General features: G+C 33.6%; 1 protein-coding gene and 1 long non-coding RNA gene across 2 annotated transcripts in view; one reads left to right on the top strand and one right to left on the bottom strand.

The window, feature by feature from the left end:
* LOC118200168 (beta-1,4-N-acetylgalactosaminyltransferase bre-4-like) overlaps positions 1-16520 on the top strand; it is a 594620-nt gene that overhangs the window by 53910 nt on the left and 524190 nt on the right. The gene's annotated exons all lie outside the window — the stretch shown is intronic.
* The window catches only part of LOC118197481 (uncharacterized), a 60699-nt gene that overhangs the window by 28882 nt on the left and 15297 nt on the right, over positions 1-16520 (bottom strand). Inside the window, exon 2 of the long non-coding RNA XR_004759613.2 lies at positions 11788-11842. This is a non-coding gene — a long non-coding RNA (uncharacterized LOC118197481). The remainder of the gene's footprint in view (positions 1-11787; positions 11843-16520) is intronic.

A 16520-nucleotide genomic window follows, 5' to 3' on the forward strand; every position in this document is an offset into this window, starting at 1 on the left:
GAGGGCTATCTGCCTGAGTGTAGAGATGACTTCGTGGAGGACTTCCTAAGGGAAACTGGCTCGTATACATGAGGAAAACCGTGAAAACGCCCATGCAGCCAGACGGTTCGCCGGAACGTCGGACTGAACTACCAGTGTTCAGCGACTTTACCACTCGACCGTTGTTGAGCCTAATGAGCTATATGTATGCAAGTTTTAGTGTTTTGTTCGCGTGTGATGAAAATGCAAGCTGCTTTCCTTAGAAACTCTTCAGGAGGGCTTTCTTCTTTTTAGGAAATATCCGTCTTGCTCCTTGTGGTGGTCAAAAAGCGAAATACATGAAAATTGTATTAAATAGAATTTCGTGATCTTGATATTAACTAGAATATTTCGTCAAGCTGTAATATAGCTTTGATATTTAATATTATTAACCTTCAAAAATTTATTATTAGATCTGTTTCAGTCTTATTCTTCAATTTCGAAGTTAACTGAAGAGTGAATGTTTTCTTTATAGTTAATATTTGCTTAGATTCTAATAATTTTATTTATTTACTCTTTTCCTTCCCACCGCGTGTTCCGTCATCGCATATCTGAATGACGTAATTCCAACACCGAACCATATTGTTAAATTTGCTTTTGAAGAAAAAAATATATATATTTTAGAAAATGAATTAGAGAGAACTCCATACATTTGAAAAGATAAATATTAAAGAAATGATAGTTGGTGTTAAAAGAATTGTTTTGAAATAATGTTCTAATATTTGCTCAGCTTCTGCACGATTTACTTCATTTATTTTCCACCGAATTCTAAATAACAAGTTTTTGAGCATTGAATACAAATTCTCTAACTATTAAAATTAAATTATTTTCTGTTATATAATGATTAGTTATATTTTACATTATTCCAACTACTTTCTGCTTTCTAAACAAAATGATTAGTTATTCCTAGCAGAAAAAATAGAGTTGCGCTTTAATAAGAAGGATATATATATATATATATCACGAAATTATGTGAGTATTGCATTCGATATTGTTTATTTAATAAATAACATATCTGATGAGCACAACACATGGCTTCCTTATACGGCCTAATAAACTGTCCACACTTTTGGCTGCACTTCATTTAAACTTATTTCTTCGAATTGCATTACAGATATATTTCTTATTTAATCAATGCAGTTCTCACTTCGCGGCAAGGTGAAAATGCAAAACATTTTCATTAAAAATTGTAAAATACAGAAAAACTAACATAAAATGCAGTTAAAAACAATTAAAAATGTTTTCTTAATTATAATGAGTTTCTCAGCCAAAACAAGCGATCAACCAACGAGCAGGAAGACAAAATTTTCAGTGTACAAAATTGAAATTTAACAAATTGTTGATAATTCTATAGATATTGCATGCGGATTAATTAAATTCATAAAATCCTTAATCATTCGAAATGGAAGAATGAGACTGAAACAGATCTAATAATAAAATTTTGAAGGTAAATAATATTAAATATTAAAGCTATATTACAGTTTGACGAAATATTCTAGTTAATATCAAGATCGCGAAATTATATTTAATACAATTTTATTTGTCCCGCTTGGAAAAAAGGCAGTGAAGTTAATTCACTATTCTACGAAGAGTTTCAAATGTAAACAAATAATGGCCTCGTTAATTGTTGATCCACTTTTAACTTATTGTTAATTCTACAACTATTGCATGCAGATTAACTAAAGGCATAAAAACTTTACTTTGAACATAACTCAATCACTTTCAAAGCAAAAATTGCACAGTTTACTAACATATAAGAATGAAAAGAACTGAGCTTTCAAAACAAAAACTGCACAATTTGCTGACATATAAGAATAAAAAGAACTGAGCTCCCAGAGCCCGGTAACAGAGTGGGATTATAAATACATATATATATTTATATATGTTTAGTGCGACCGATTGCTACGATAAAAGAGAGGTGCACAACTACATGCTATAGTAGTTCCATGCACAAAATTTCAGAGTTATACGCCTCATCGTTTTTGAGTTATGTAAGATACTTACATACGTTCGTACGTATAGACGTCACAAAAACTCTTCTAATTATGTTTTAAATCTATTTTGCATTTTAGAAATCATTTTGAGAAAAATTTAATGTAGGAAAATAGACTCTGAGTTCTGAGAGCGGTCAAAATGGATATTTTCTTTGAAATATGAAATTTGAAAATTTTCGCGATTCCAATATTTCTTTTACTTCGTATCAAAGAAGTGATAAAAACGATACACTTCTCAAATTCTTAGTTCGAAATTTCGTAATAAAAGTTTAATAAAAAACATTAAATCATTAGGTGTAGATGACATCTTCTGATAAATAATGGAAGACATAAGCAGGTCTTGCAAGTTAAAGAAATTTTGAACAATTTTACTTAACTTCTGTGGTTATTTAGCTTCTTATCTGTATCTGTGTTTATATAGCTTGTTATCTACGTTTTCTCATTTTTTCAATAAAATGTATGAATTTATGTTTGATAAACTAAGTTGATTTTCTTGGAATCTTGTAAATTTGATAATACAAGTATTCCTTGTAAGTTTTTTTTAAATTTAATGTAAAATGTTAGCTTTGTATTTTAATTACGTGTATTTATTTTGTGAGTAAATTAATTATCGTTGGATTTCAATCTGTGTATTATTGAATAGATAAAAATATTAATCCCAAATACTAGAATTAAATATATTTTTCGAATTTCGGGGTTTTTCTTGAGGTTTTCTTGAAGTCATCTTGAGGCTATCAGCAATGACTCATTTTCAAAACCAAAATCTTTAATTTTTCTTTCTTAACAGAATTTTAGTGATCATAACACAGGAATCCTAAATCAACCAGAAATTTAAATGAATTGCTTGTAATCTTAAGTCATCGGAGAGGCTAAAAGACTTCGGAAATAAAATGACGTTATGCATTCTTCATTGCTATGGTGATTAGAAGGAATAACTTTTTCTAACTTAAAAAATCTGATGTGTACACTACATGACTTCCTTGTACGGAATATTAAATTATACGCATTTTTTCTTGCATTTTATTTAAACTTATTAGATTGAATTAAACCTACTTCGCAGACAGCGCAAAAACCACAATAGAATAAATACATTTTTTAAAATTCACTTTGTTTACCATAGCGACACTCTGGCGCTAGATTTACTTAACAGTATTATATTTCATTCATATTATAACTCAGAATGCACAAAATGTATATCATTTAAAGAACTATCTAATCGTTGCCACATGATCTATTCAAATACTATAATAAAGCTAGAACTATGTATAAAAGAAATTAAGCAAAAAAAAAAAAAAAAAAAAGGGAACAGTTTTTCACAGACGATTGAGTATTTCCCATTTAATTAATTTAGTTCTCACTTCGCGAGAAGACAAAAATACATAAAAACTCAAAATATCTATATTAAAAATTACGAAGTAAATTTCAAACGCTTATTTCCTCGAAAAAATTCCAGAAAGAATTAAGCATGATTTAATTGGCAATAATAAATGAATGCGTTATCTTTGTTGTTGCGAAAGTAAGTTTCTCTAGATTTGCAACAAATTCAGTAGTCTCCTGTTTCAAATGTAAACATCAATGGCTGCCATTAAAATCAGGCTTAGCGGCAGTTAAACAACTTTAAAATTGCTGATAATTCTAAAGTTATTTCACACAGATTTACTAAAGGCATAAAATCCTTAACCGGAAGATAAAACAACATAATTCAATTATTTTTAAAGCAAAAAATGTGCAAATTTACAAACATATAAGAGTAAAGAAACTGAGATCACTGAGCCGGGTGATAGAGTGGATATATATATAAATATATTTATATACGTTTGGTGCGGCCGATTGCAACCAAAATACGAGGTGCACATATACATGTTATAGCAGTCCTATATACAAAATTTCAACGTTCTGAGGCTACTCGTTTTTGAGTTATGCGAAATACGTACGTACGGAAACATAACGTACATACGTTCGTACAGACGTACATACGTTCGTACAGACGTCACGAAAAATTCTCTTCAGAATTAATTTTAAAGCAGTTTTATAATTTTTTTGAAGGAAAAGAGTATTTTATTCTGTCCTTACGTACAGATATCACGCAAAGACATTGTTAAATTGCATTCGATATCTGTCAAAATGGATATTTTCTTTGAAATATGCTGCGTGAAACTTTTCACGATTACAATACTTCCATTTTACTTCGTACAAGGAAGTAAAAAAAAATGATTTTCTTTCATCTTTATTTTTCTAAATTAAATGGATTTAAAAATATAAAATAAAATGTTGCTGTTTTTTATACCTTTTGTATTTAGATTTGTATAAAGAAATTAAAAAGCCGAGAAAATCAAAATATAAAATGCGTATGAACTTCTAAAGTTACACAGTTTTAATAAAATGCAATGAAATGAAATAAATAAATAAATAATTGGAAAATAAAAAAAGTAGTTTTTATAAACAATTGTATTTGTTTGTTTTCCTGATTGTTGTTTTTGTTGCTAATGCTCATTTGTTTGACCTATAGTCATCCGAAGCCCACTAAATGCCTTATGAGAAAGAGCGGAAGACTATGACAACAGCATTGAGTCTTACAGATAACAGCGATTTATCTCAGTTGCGCCCCCAATTTTGATAGACAACACTCCAGGGGAACGGTTTCGAGGATCTCCCACCCCTCTTCCCCTACCAGCAACCTCTCGAGAGGACTTTCGGTTCGCCGAATATTTAGAGTGCCTCTATGCCGGACAGACACTCTACATTTACAGTACCACGAATTGGAATATCCGTGGTAGTATTGTCGATGTTCCATATTTGTTGGCGTCAAAAAAAAAAAAAAAAAAAAAAAAAAAAAAAAAAAGATATTCTTTACGGTGGCGCCCGAACTACCATATGGTAAATGATAATCCACCACCATCAATATTTGGAAGACAGGAGCTCATACCTCTCCTCAGTCATTCTTTAGAATAATAGAAAATAATGTATCGCAATATGCGTCGCAGACATTGGTGGTATACCACTATGCCCAGATAGCAGTCCGAAGATCTAAAGTTCGAATCCTGGCAAGGGTATAATTGAATTTAATATTTCCTGGCTTCGAAAACATAGTATTCTTCAGAAGATTTCCTAATATACTTGATCCTATGCAACTAAAAATAAAATCATGATACACCCATATATTTAATTGTACTGGAATGCTAACACTCTTTCAAGGAGCAATAGAAGTGTTAGTATAAAAATGTTATATGTAAGAATAAATGAACTCGTTTCACTTAAACTCTCGCTGAGACAAACCTTATTTACTAAAAAACCTTATTTGTTAGCAGATGCAAGATTTTATTTTTATTTATATATGATCAAAAATATTATGGTAGTTATAATTTTTCTCTTTTTACTTTTTAGTGCATTTACTTAAATTTTTGCAATTTAGAAGATCTATATTTCATTTACCTAAATTTTTGCCATTTAGAAGACCTATAAATTTTTGCAATTTAGAAGATCTATATTTCATTTACCTAAATTTTTGCCATTTAGAAGACCTATATTTCATTCCCTTGCATGAAGTAAAAGAAATACTGTCATGGCGAAACATTTCGTGTATTATATTTCAGGGGAACTATTCATTTTCACCGCTCTCGAATCTATATAGACAATGGTTTTCCGTTACATCTGTACGTATGTTCCGTTATATGTGTACGTCCGTTACATCTGTACTGACAGAATAAAGGACTCTTTTCTTCCCAAACGGATTTCAAAATGGTTTAAAATAGATTCAGAATAGGTTTTTCCCCTGACTTCTGTACGTACGTATGCATTTATCTTGTATAACTCAAAAACGAGTGGCTTCAGAAAATTGAAATTTTCAGTGTGGGACTAAATTTGTTGTGGGACTGTAGTTGTGCACCACACTTTTTGGTTGTAATCGGCCGCAACAAACGTATATATATATACACGTTAATATATATATATATATACACTGAAGTGACAAAAGTCATGGGAAACCTCCTAATATTTTGTCGGTCCTCCTTTTGCCCGGCGAAGTGCAGCAACTCGACGTGGCATGGACTCAACAAGTCGTTGGAAGTCCCCTGCAGGAATATTGAGCCATGCGGCCTCTATAGACGTCCATAATTGTGAAAGTGTTGACGGTTCAGGGTTTTGGGCACGAACTGACCTCTCGTCCCATAAATGTTCGATGGGATTCATGTCGGGCGATCTAGGTGGCCAGATCATTCGCTGGAATTGTCCAGAATGTTCTTCTAACCAATCGCGAACAATTGTGGCCCGGTGACATGGCGCATTGTCATCCATAAAAATCCCATCGTTGTTTTAGTACGTGAAGTCCATGAATGGCTGTAAGTGATCTCCAAGTAGCTGAAGGTATCCATTTCCAGTCAATGATCAGTTCAGTTGCACCAGAGGACCGAGTCCATGCCATGTAAAAACAGCCCAGACCATTATGGAACCACCACCAGCTTGAACAGTGCCTTGTTGACAACTTGGGTCCATGGCTTCGTGGGGTCTGCGCCACACTCGAACCCTACCATCAGCTCTTACCAAATGAAATCGTGACTCATCTGACCAAGCCACGGTTTTCCATTCGTTTAGGGACCAACCGATATGCTCACGAGCCCACGAGAGTCGCTGCAGGCGATGTCGTGCTGTCAGTAAAGGCACTCGAGTCGGTCTTCTGCTGGCATAGCCCAAGGAAGACAAATTTCGCCGCACTGTCCTGTCGGACACATCCCTCGTACGTCCCACATTGATTTCTGCGGTTATTTGACGCAGTGTTGCTTGTCTGTGAACATTGACAACTCTACGCAGACGTCGCTAGTCTCGGTCGTTAAGTGCAGGTGGTCGGCCACTGCGCTGTCCATGGTGAGATGTTATGCCTGAAATTAGATACTCTCGGCACACTCTTGACACTGTGGATCTCGGAATGTTGAATTACCTAACGATATCCGAAATGGAATGACCCATGCGTCTAGCTACAACTACCATTCCGCGTTCAAAGTCTGTTAATTCTCGTCGTGCGGCCATAATCACGTCAAAGCCTCTTCACATGAATAACTTGAACACAAATGAAAGCCCTGCCAAAGCACTTCGCATTTATACATTTTCTACACGATACTACTGCCATCTGTATATTTGCATATTGCTATCCCATGACTTTTTTCACTTCAGTGTATATAAGTAAGAGAAATGTTTAAAAGCTAATGCTAAAAAAAAATACATTTGACACTATATTTCCTTACCCAAAATGTAAAATCATGTCGCAATTGGAAACAATATTAAAGTAGTAAAATCTATCTCGTAAAAACTAAATATAAAAATTACAATTCGAGATGACTTCAAAATCAAACAGGTGATAAAAAATAAAGAAATTTTAACGCACAAAGAATTAAAAAAAAATTTGGAAAAATTAAGTGCATTTCAAATACACAGTAAATATGTACAAAAAATTGCAATAGAGGGTAAATAGCTCAACTCGAGGTTTGAGCCGGATTTATCAAGGGAAAAGCAGCTCAAAACTCTAATTATGTTAATACCTACAGCGCGTTTCGTCAAACGATAATAATTGAGACTATAAACGTAATTTCACTAACAGAATAATCCAGTAATAATAATAAACAAAGCAAGTCTCAATTATGTCGCTCTTTTCCCGACGCGCGGTAATTTAAATTCCTAATGTAAAACTTACTATTTAACAAAAAAAGGCTTTACAAGACAAGAAAGCCTAGTTAGGCAACTGTACAACTAAAATAAAATAGCTAAAATGCTATAGACGAACTGTAATTTAAATTGTAAATGTAAGAAGTTATTATTAATCAAGTAAAAACAATACAAGAAAGCGTAGTTAGGCAAATGCACAATTAACTAAAAAATATACTAAAACTTATATAACTAAAAAACTTATATAACTTATATAACTAACTTATATAACTAAAACTTATATAACTATAAACTTGTATAACTAAAAAAGCTTTTTATTAGTCCAAAAATTACACAGTTTTAAGGGTTGCCCCTCTAGCCTGAAAATTACAAAATTTTTAAGGAGAAAAATCAAAAGAAAGACATTAATTCTTAATTCTATTATTTTATTGTATTTAATTTTTACAAGCGTTTTTTTAAATTCTTTGTGCGTTTAATTTTTTTATTTTTTATCACCCATTTTTGATTTTGAAGTCATCTTGATTTGTAATTTTTACATTTAGTTTTTTACGAGGTAGCTTTCACTACTTTAGAATTGTTTCTAATTGTGACGTGATTTTACATTTTTGCTAAGGAACTATGATGTCAAATGCATTTTTTTAGCATTATCTTTTAAACATTCTTCTTGCTTAGAAAATTAAAAAAAGTTTGCAGCTCAATGCGCAAAATTGACCACTAATGTCTCTCTTATTCATGTGTCCTTGCTACTTTCGTATATATATGTGTGTGCGTATATATATATATATGCGTATATAATTGTTTCATAAGAATAAATTGAATTTAATTAAAAAAATTAAATTTAAATACATATTTAATTAAATATTCTTTGCGCCATTGCTGCAAGGAATGAAATTTAAATTTAGACAAATTTAAATTCTTAACAAATACGTATAAAAGTAAAAAAGCAAATTTAAATTCTAAAAAAAGGAAAAAAGCCGAAATAATTTAAAATAATTTTAAAAAAAATGTGCAAACATGTAAAAGATTTAATTCTCGAACTAATCTACAATATCATTTAAATTCAGAAGCATAAGCAAATCAAGTACAAAATCTATCCATGAAAATAAATCTACTAATTTAATAAATTAAAATTAAATTAAACAATTTTTTTAAAAAATGCATATGTGAATGACCGTAGAGTAGGCAGGAGACAGACTTATCAAGCGGAAGTTGCCTCCAAACCTAACTCTCCAATCATTCAATTCGTGTTTCGTCATTCATGCAGGCAAGGGTAAAAGTCAAAACCAAAAGTAATTCCAATAAAGTAATTCCAATATATGCGTATATATTTATATATATAAATAACAGAGTGGGTGTATATATATATATGCTTGATATATATATATATATATATATATATATATATATATATATACACAGTCCAGTCACATTAATGTGACCACCACGTACTTTCCATGTCAGAGTTAAATAACCAATCACAGAAGGCAGGTGGCAGCACAGTGCAGTTGAGCGTATATAAAGGGTGTGTGAGGGCTTCGGAAAACATTTCAATCGTTGGCGTAATGCAGAAACGAAGCGATTTATCCGACTTCCAAAAGGGCATGATCATTGGCTTTCGGGCCAAGGGTGGAAGCATTTCCGAAACGGCTGAGTTTGTGAACTGTTCACAACGTGCCGCCGTGGTAAAAGTGTACCGTGCATGGCAAAATGGGACTGTCCAAAATCAGCGACGTGGCAAATGTGGTGCACCACGGGCCATAGATGACAGAGGCGAACGACGGTTGCAGAGATGCGTTCGGGCAGATAGACGGGCTACCGTTGAGCAACTGACCACCAAAATGAACCAAGGGGCTACCAAAAGTGTCTCCCAAAGTACTATTCAGCGAACATTGCTGCGTCTGGGCCTCCGAAGCAGACGCCTGGTTCGTGCACCTATGCTGACTGCTGTTCATCGACGGCGAAGGCTAGTACAGCAGCTGGACGTCCACTGAGTGGCGACAGGTTGCGTTTTCGGATGAATCGCGTTTTATGCTCCATCGGACAGATGGACGTTGGCGTATAAGGCGTGAAACCTCTGAAAGGAACCACCCTGCAACCATTGCCGGAACGGTCCAAGCTGGAGGCGGGAGCATTATGGTCTGGGGAATGTTTTCCTGGCATTCTCTAGGTTCACTGATCATTGTGGAAGGCACAATGGATCAATACAAGTACGCATCTGTCCTTGCGGACCATGTTCACCCCTACATGCGCATTGTTTTTCCTCAGGATGATGGCATCTTCCAGCAGGACAATGCGAGGTGCCATACAGCTGCCAGTGTACGTGCGTGGTTCGAAGAGCACCAGGATGAGTTTACCGTCCTCCCCTGGCCAGCAAACTCACCTGACTTGAACCCAATCGAGCATCTGTGGGACCATCTCGATCGAGTTGTTCGCGCCATGGATCCTCAACCGCGTAATCTAGCGCAGCTGGCCACGGCATTAGAGTCGGCATGGCTCAACATCCCAGAGAACACCTTCAGGGACCTATGTGACTCTCTTCCTGCACGTCTCGCAGCAGTCCGCTCTGCGAAAGGTGGTTATTCTGGCTTTTGACAGATGGTCACATTAATGTGACTGGACTGTGTATATATGCGTATATGTATATATATATATATATGCCCACTCTCTTTTATATATATATATATATACATATATGCATATATATATATATATATACACCCACTCTGTTATTTATATATATATATATACACACCCACTCTGTTATTTATCTATATATATATATATGTGTGTGTGCGTATATATATATATATATATATAAATAACAGAGGGGGTGTATATATATATGCGTATATGTATATATATATATATGCCCACTCTGTTTTATTTATATATATATACATATACGCATATATATATATATATATATACACTCACTCTGTTATTTATATATATATATATATATATATATATATATACACACCCACTCTGTTATTTATATATATATAAACCCACTCTGTTATATATATATATATATATATATACACACACCCACTCAGTTCCGTGAGCTCAGTATTTTTATTTTGGTGAACTGGCCAATTTTTACTCTAAAAGGGATTGAATTATGTTGTGCTTGTGCTTCGATTAAGGGCTTTTATGAATTTAATTAATCCGCATGCAGTATCTATAGAATTATCAACAATTTGAAAGTTGTTTAAGTTATTGTAAGCCTAAGGAGGTCAGAATTTGTTTGCATTTGAAACTCTTAGTAGAACAGTGAATTAAGTCAGTTTGTGTACCAGCTTCAGTGTCTTTTTTCGAGTGGAATCGAAAGTAAAGTTTCGGTATATAAAGTATTTCTTCCGCCTTCTTAGCGTGCCTTCGTGGTGTAGTGGTCCGCACGCTCGGCGCGTATTCCAGAGCTCCATGACTCGATTCCTGGCGAGAGCGTTGCTCATTTTTCATCTTACTTGCTTCGAATTAACCCAATGTCTCTACAAAATGATCCTAAGCCTAAAGACGTCACCATTTGTTTACATTTAAAACTCTTAGTATAATAGTGAATTAAGTCAGTTTTTGCAACAACTTCAGTGTCTTTTTGTCGAGTGGGACCGAAAGTAAAATTTCGGTTTTGCCCATGGAAAATCCGTTTTCCTGTCAGCTGGTTGAAGTGCTTAATGTTGCACATAAAATCTAATTTTAATTGTAAAAATTGCTTTTTTAACTGGTTCTAATTGTAGTTGGTGTTTTACGTTTTCCTGTTTTTTTTTTACAGTTTTTTGATGAAGATGCTTTGAAATTTTATGTATTTTTCAGTGAGAACAGCTGGAAAGTGTTTACAGCAGCCGAAGAGTAATTTTATTGCAAGACTAGCAGCTTCGCTGCCAGCCTTCGTCTGGCTATTAAATGTACCGGAAAAATGGCTGAAGGGAACACCAAACGTTAAATTTAAAAGCTGCGTAGAATTTTACTATGCAGAAAAACTTCATAAAAAAAAGGTATTACGTATTTTGTTATACGTAATAACTTTTTTTGAACAATAAATGAATGAATTTACAATGAAATAAACAATATCCCTTAATACAAATATTAATTATCCTAATAAATAAATTAACCAACTTACCTTTACAAAATCTTGAGAACTCAAATGGTATAAAAGAGGTTAAGAACTTTGTTTCCTAAAAAGAATACTCAAAACTTTTCAATATCTTAAAAACAGTGAAATGAGCAATAAATAACATAAAAGTATACAAAAAACAAAAACTTCTGAAAAGCAAAGTATAATTTATGATATTTTATCTTATATTTTCATGAGAAAAAAATTACAACGAAATAAGCTATATTCCTTAATACAAATATTAATTATACTAATAAAAAATTAACCAACTTACCGTTGAAGGAAAAAAGATCATGCAAAATGTTTCAATATCTTACAAACAGTGAAATAAGCAAAAAATAACATGAAAGAAACACAAAAAACATAAAATTCCGCTCAGAATTTTACTCCGCAGAACAACTTTAAATAAAAAAAATCAATAAAAATGTATTATATATATATAAACGACAGTGAAATATGACAATCTCTTAAAAACATTGACATCAGAAATACGATGAAAAATTGTTGCCAAACCCATATTTCTAAAACAATGAAACTATTCAAAATGATGCGATTTCATCAAAAATCTATCAACAACAATAAGACAGGAAAATTGTTGCAAAATCACATTTTTAAAGATGTGAGATGTGAGAAGTGTACTCGGAAGCTTCATTTAAATTTTTTTTTTTTTAAATACAAAATATTATCGTTTTTCCAAAATTCTTTTTGTAAAAGCAGTCGCAGGGATGAAAGTTTAACGTGTCCCAAAATCAAAGAAAAATAAGCAGTACATTTTTAAAAATAAACTTTTTAAGAAAAGAATCCCCCTGAAAAGGTGTTAAGCTCCCTTTGTTAAATAAATTAGTATTGAATCGATTTATTGAAACACGAAATTTAGTTTAAGTTCGTAAAATAGCTAAGTGCCTACGTTTCATAACGATGTGAAAATGGAGTGTGTAGAGTAAAATCTCGCTTTTCTATAGCCCATTATGTCTCAAAATGACGCGATTTCGACACAAAACATAAAATAAAAAAAGTCTAATTCGAATTTCGAAAAACTCGCTTCGAGGTGCACTGGCTCTTGTGTAGATGCACCTATGTACCACATTTCGTAGCCGTGGGTCTATTAGCTTACGCGCAGGGCGAACAAAAGACACACACACAGACAGACTCTTTCTTTTATTATATGTAGAGATGAATAGATAAATCATACTTTATTATTACGATAACGATGAGATTCAGTTACTGAGAAAACACAGAAAGTGGCGAGAAACAGAAGAAATAGACTCTTAAAGAAAATTGACCTAGCCCTTCTTTATAAAAATACTTTCTTGAGTTTGAAAACAAGAAAAACGACTATGGAAATCTTGGATTCAGTTACCTTTTACCAGCTTTTTCCGAGTCACGAACTGCGATGGAGAAAGGCTAAAGTGAAAAGATTTTTTTGAAGCCAATGTGGAATAAGATTGTTTTAGGGACTTATTTTAAAAGAAAATCTTTCCCACCACGGTTTTAAAATGATTTCTGTCTTCTTTTGACGGTAATCGCACTGGAGGATAGAGCTACTGCTCTTGTCCAATTCCAAAGTTATTCTAAAAAAATACTGTCCGGTTACAGATATGGGTACCATAACAGAGTTTATGGCATATATAATTGAAATATGATGTGTTGCTCCAACTGTTCCATATAAGCGGAATTCATTTAGCCGCGTAGCTGACTTCGAATCACTGGCAGGGTTTGAACAGGCTGATAAGCACCGCCTCCAAGTTTATCAGCTGTTCTGTCGATGGAGTGAAGTAAAGGTAAAGTGTTAGTGATTTCAAAGAAACGTTATTGTTTTGATTATAAAAAATATCTCTCTATATTGCACTTTATTTGAGTATAAGACGTTTATACTTGGATGAATGTTTATTTTTTCGGCTATTTTATACCTTCATAGATGCTATTAAATAATATGTTGTCTTATAACTATGTTTATTTCAAAGTGCGAAGTTAAGGTTTCATCCACGGGTTTACATTTTACAGTATTTTCAAAAGTTGATTTCGTTTAAAACTCCACATATAATTTTATTTCACTGTCCGTTTTTCAAATACGAAAGAAGTCTTCCAGGAATTCTTTTACAAATCATAAACAATATCATAATTTGTTTAAAAAAATCAGTCTTTTTCTAATCTAAACTCCAAATGTCCCTATATATTAGCGATTTCAAAGAAACGTTATTGTTTTGATTATAAGAAATATCTCGCTATATGTCCCTCTGTTTCAGTATTAGAAAGTATTGTTACGAGATGTACAGGCGCGGTAAGATGGCTTCTTCGCAAAGCAGTTTTAGGGTTGCCATAAAATGGCAAGGGAAGGCAGGGTTGCCACATTTGGCGAGAAATGTCGCCTAATGGGCGACAAAATTGGCGATATGCCATGGACGGATGGAGAATCTTCTGGAACGGATTCTTACCGGTTTAGCCCAGATTGTTCTCGAACACAAGCCGAAAGCTATATAAACCCTGCTGGTCCGCAGTCAGTTAGAGTGTCTCGTCTAGAGTGCGAGTGTCTCATCTAGTTAGTCCGTGCGGAGACGATCGAGTTGACAGCCGGCCAGCGAGTGCCGAGTGGGTCGTCGAGTGCACCAACGGAGTCTCTTAGCGCATCGTCGAGAGAGCGTGTTGAGCTCCGGGAAAGACTGAACCGAAGAGTTGGGAGCTGTGCTTTGTGTGTCGAGAGTGCATCGCGAGTTGCAGCGAGGAGAGTCTCGAGAGTGGGTGGAGTTCCGAGAACGACCAAGCAGAGTCGGGAGCTGTACTCTGGTGCTTTGCAGTGAAGCTGTCTCCACCGTTATAGCCTGATAACATGAAGACTATATCGCTGATTGTTCCAGCGAGTGTATAGTAGATCTTCGACGACTGTAAAACGTGACTTTGGAGCTGTCCTGATTAATATTGGCTAAATAAAGTGTGTTTCGATACTTTATCAAGTGTTGTCGTTATTCACTCCAAATCTACGAACACCGTACGATCGTGAAGGAAGAAAATAACGTAACAACTGATGTCAGAAAATAACGTAACAGTATTGTAGTTTTAGTATTTTAGTATTAGAAATTATTTTACAAATCATAATTTCTTTCACAAATCAGTCGTTTTCCAAATTCGAGATTTCCCTAAATATTAGTGATTTCAAAGAACCGTTATTGTTTTGATTATAAGAAATATCTCGCTATATTTCGTTATGTTATCTTATAACTATGCTTATTTCAAAGTGCGAAGTTAAGTTTTCATCCACGGGTTTGCATTCTAAAGTATTTTCAAAAGTTGATCCGTTTAAATCTCCACATATGATTTTATTTCACTGTCTGCTCTTGAAATACGAAAGGATTCCAGAAATTTTCTTACAATTCAGGATTTCTTTCACAAATCAGTCGTCTTTTAAACTCACAATTTATATATCTGGTATATCTACATATATCTAAATATATATCTAGTAGAAAGCATGATTATTTAATTAATGAATGTAGTACTGATTCCGTAAAGACATCTTCCTGAACACACAAAGAAGCGCTAAAAATTTCTTGTAAATTATATTTAAAAAACTATGAGGACATGTCCTGAAGAGGTATTTGGCATTAAAATGCAGACCTGTCTTGCTTATTTCCCGATAACTTGTAAGATTTTCACTGTGTAAATCTCAGTTACTGTAGAAAGTGACGAATCTTAAGAACTAGTTAGCGAATAATCGCTTAAGTTCGTGTGACAAGAAACAACAAGATGGAAGGGTAACTAACCCTTTATTATTCCAATAAGATTTAACAAAACTCCGTCTTGGAGTGTACAATCAAAGCCGACACTTGGGCTTGAACTTAAGAGACTAAGAATTAAACTAAAGATTAACTAAAGAAATATAGCCGAAGCTGTCAAGTTTCTAATGCAGTTGGCCCCTTGAACACTGGATAGTTTGGTTTGGTTTGGTTTATTAAATTACGGCAAAGCACTCGAGGGCTAACTCTGATTCTCTCTCGCTAAGACCAAAGAACTTCGCGGTTAAATACCGCTCTTCCTCATTATGTATTCAGATGTGATTCTAAAACTACGTTCTGGCCGGAAGTAGTAAGTTGAAGTTAAGAATTTGACAGGAAAGGAACTTTAACTTAAAATTTAACTGTTAATAAAATTAACATAATCCTTACAAACTTAAAAAGGTAAATGTCGCTTTAAGTTAAGTAAAACGTTCGGTAAAAGTTTGATAATTAACCAATGGTAAATTTTGACTAGCAGTGGACTTAGTATGTATGTACGTACGCATGTATGTACGCATGTATGTACGTACTACGTATGTGTGTATCTCGCATAACTCACGAACAAGTAGCCGTAGAGCTTTGAAATTTTGTACATGGACTGCTATAACATGTATTTGTGCACCTTCCTTTTTCGTTGCAATTGGCTGCATAAATTGTATACATATATATATATGTATACAATTGATTATGTGTGTATATATTCCCATTTTGTTTCCTGACTCAGTGAGCTTAGTTTTTAATTATCATATGATAGTAAATTGCGTATTTTTTTGTTTTGAAAGTGATTGAATTTGGCGGTTTTATATTCCAGTTCAGTTCTTTATGCCTTTAGTTAATCTGCATGCAATAGTTGTAGAATTATCTACAATTTAAAAGTGGCGAATTAAGCCTAGTGAACCGCCATTTTTTTTTATTTGATACTCAATGGAATAGTGAATTAAGTCAGTTTCTGCACCTTCAGTGTCTTTTTAC

This window comes from Stegodyphus dumicola, chromosome 11, assembly GCF_044657685.1.
Source record: "Stegodyphus dumicola isolate Sdum_Otavi_A_Nest chromosome 11, ASM4465768v1".
NCBI classification, from domain to species: Eukaryota; Metazoa; Arthropoda; class Arachnida; order Araneae; family Eresidae; genus Stegodyphus; species Stegodyphus dumicola.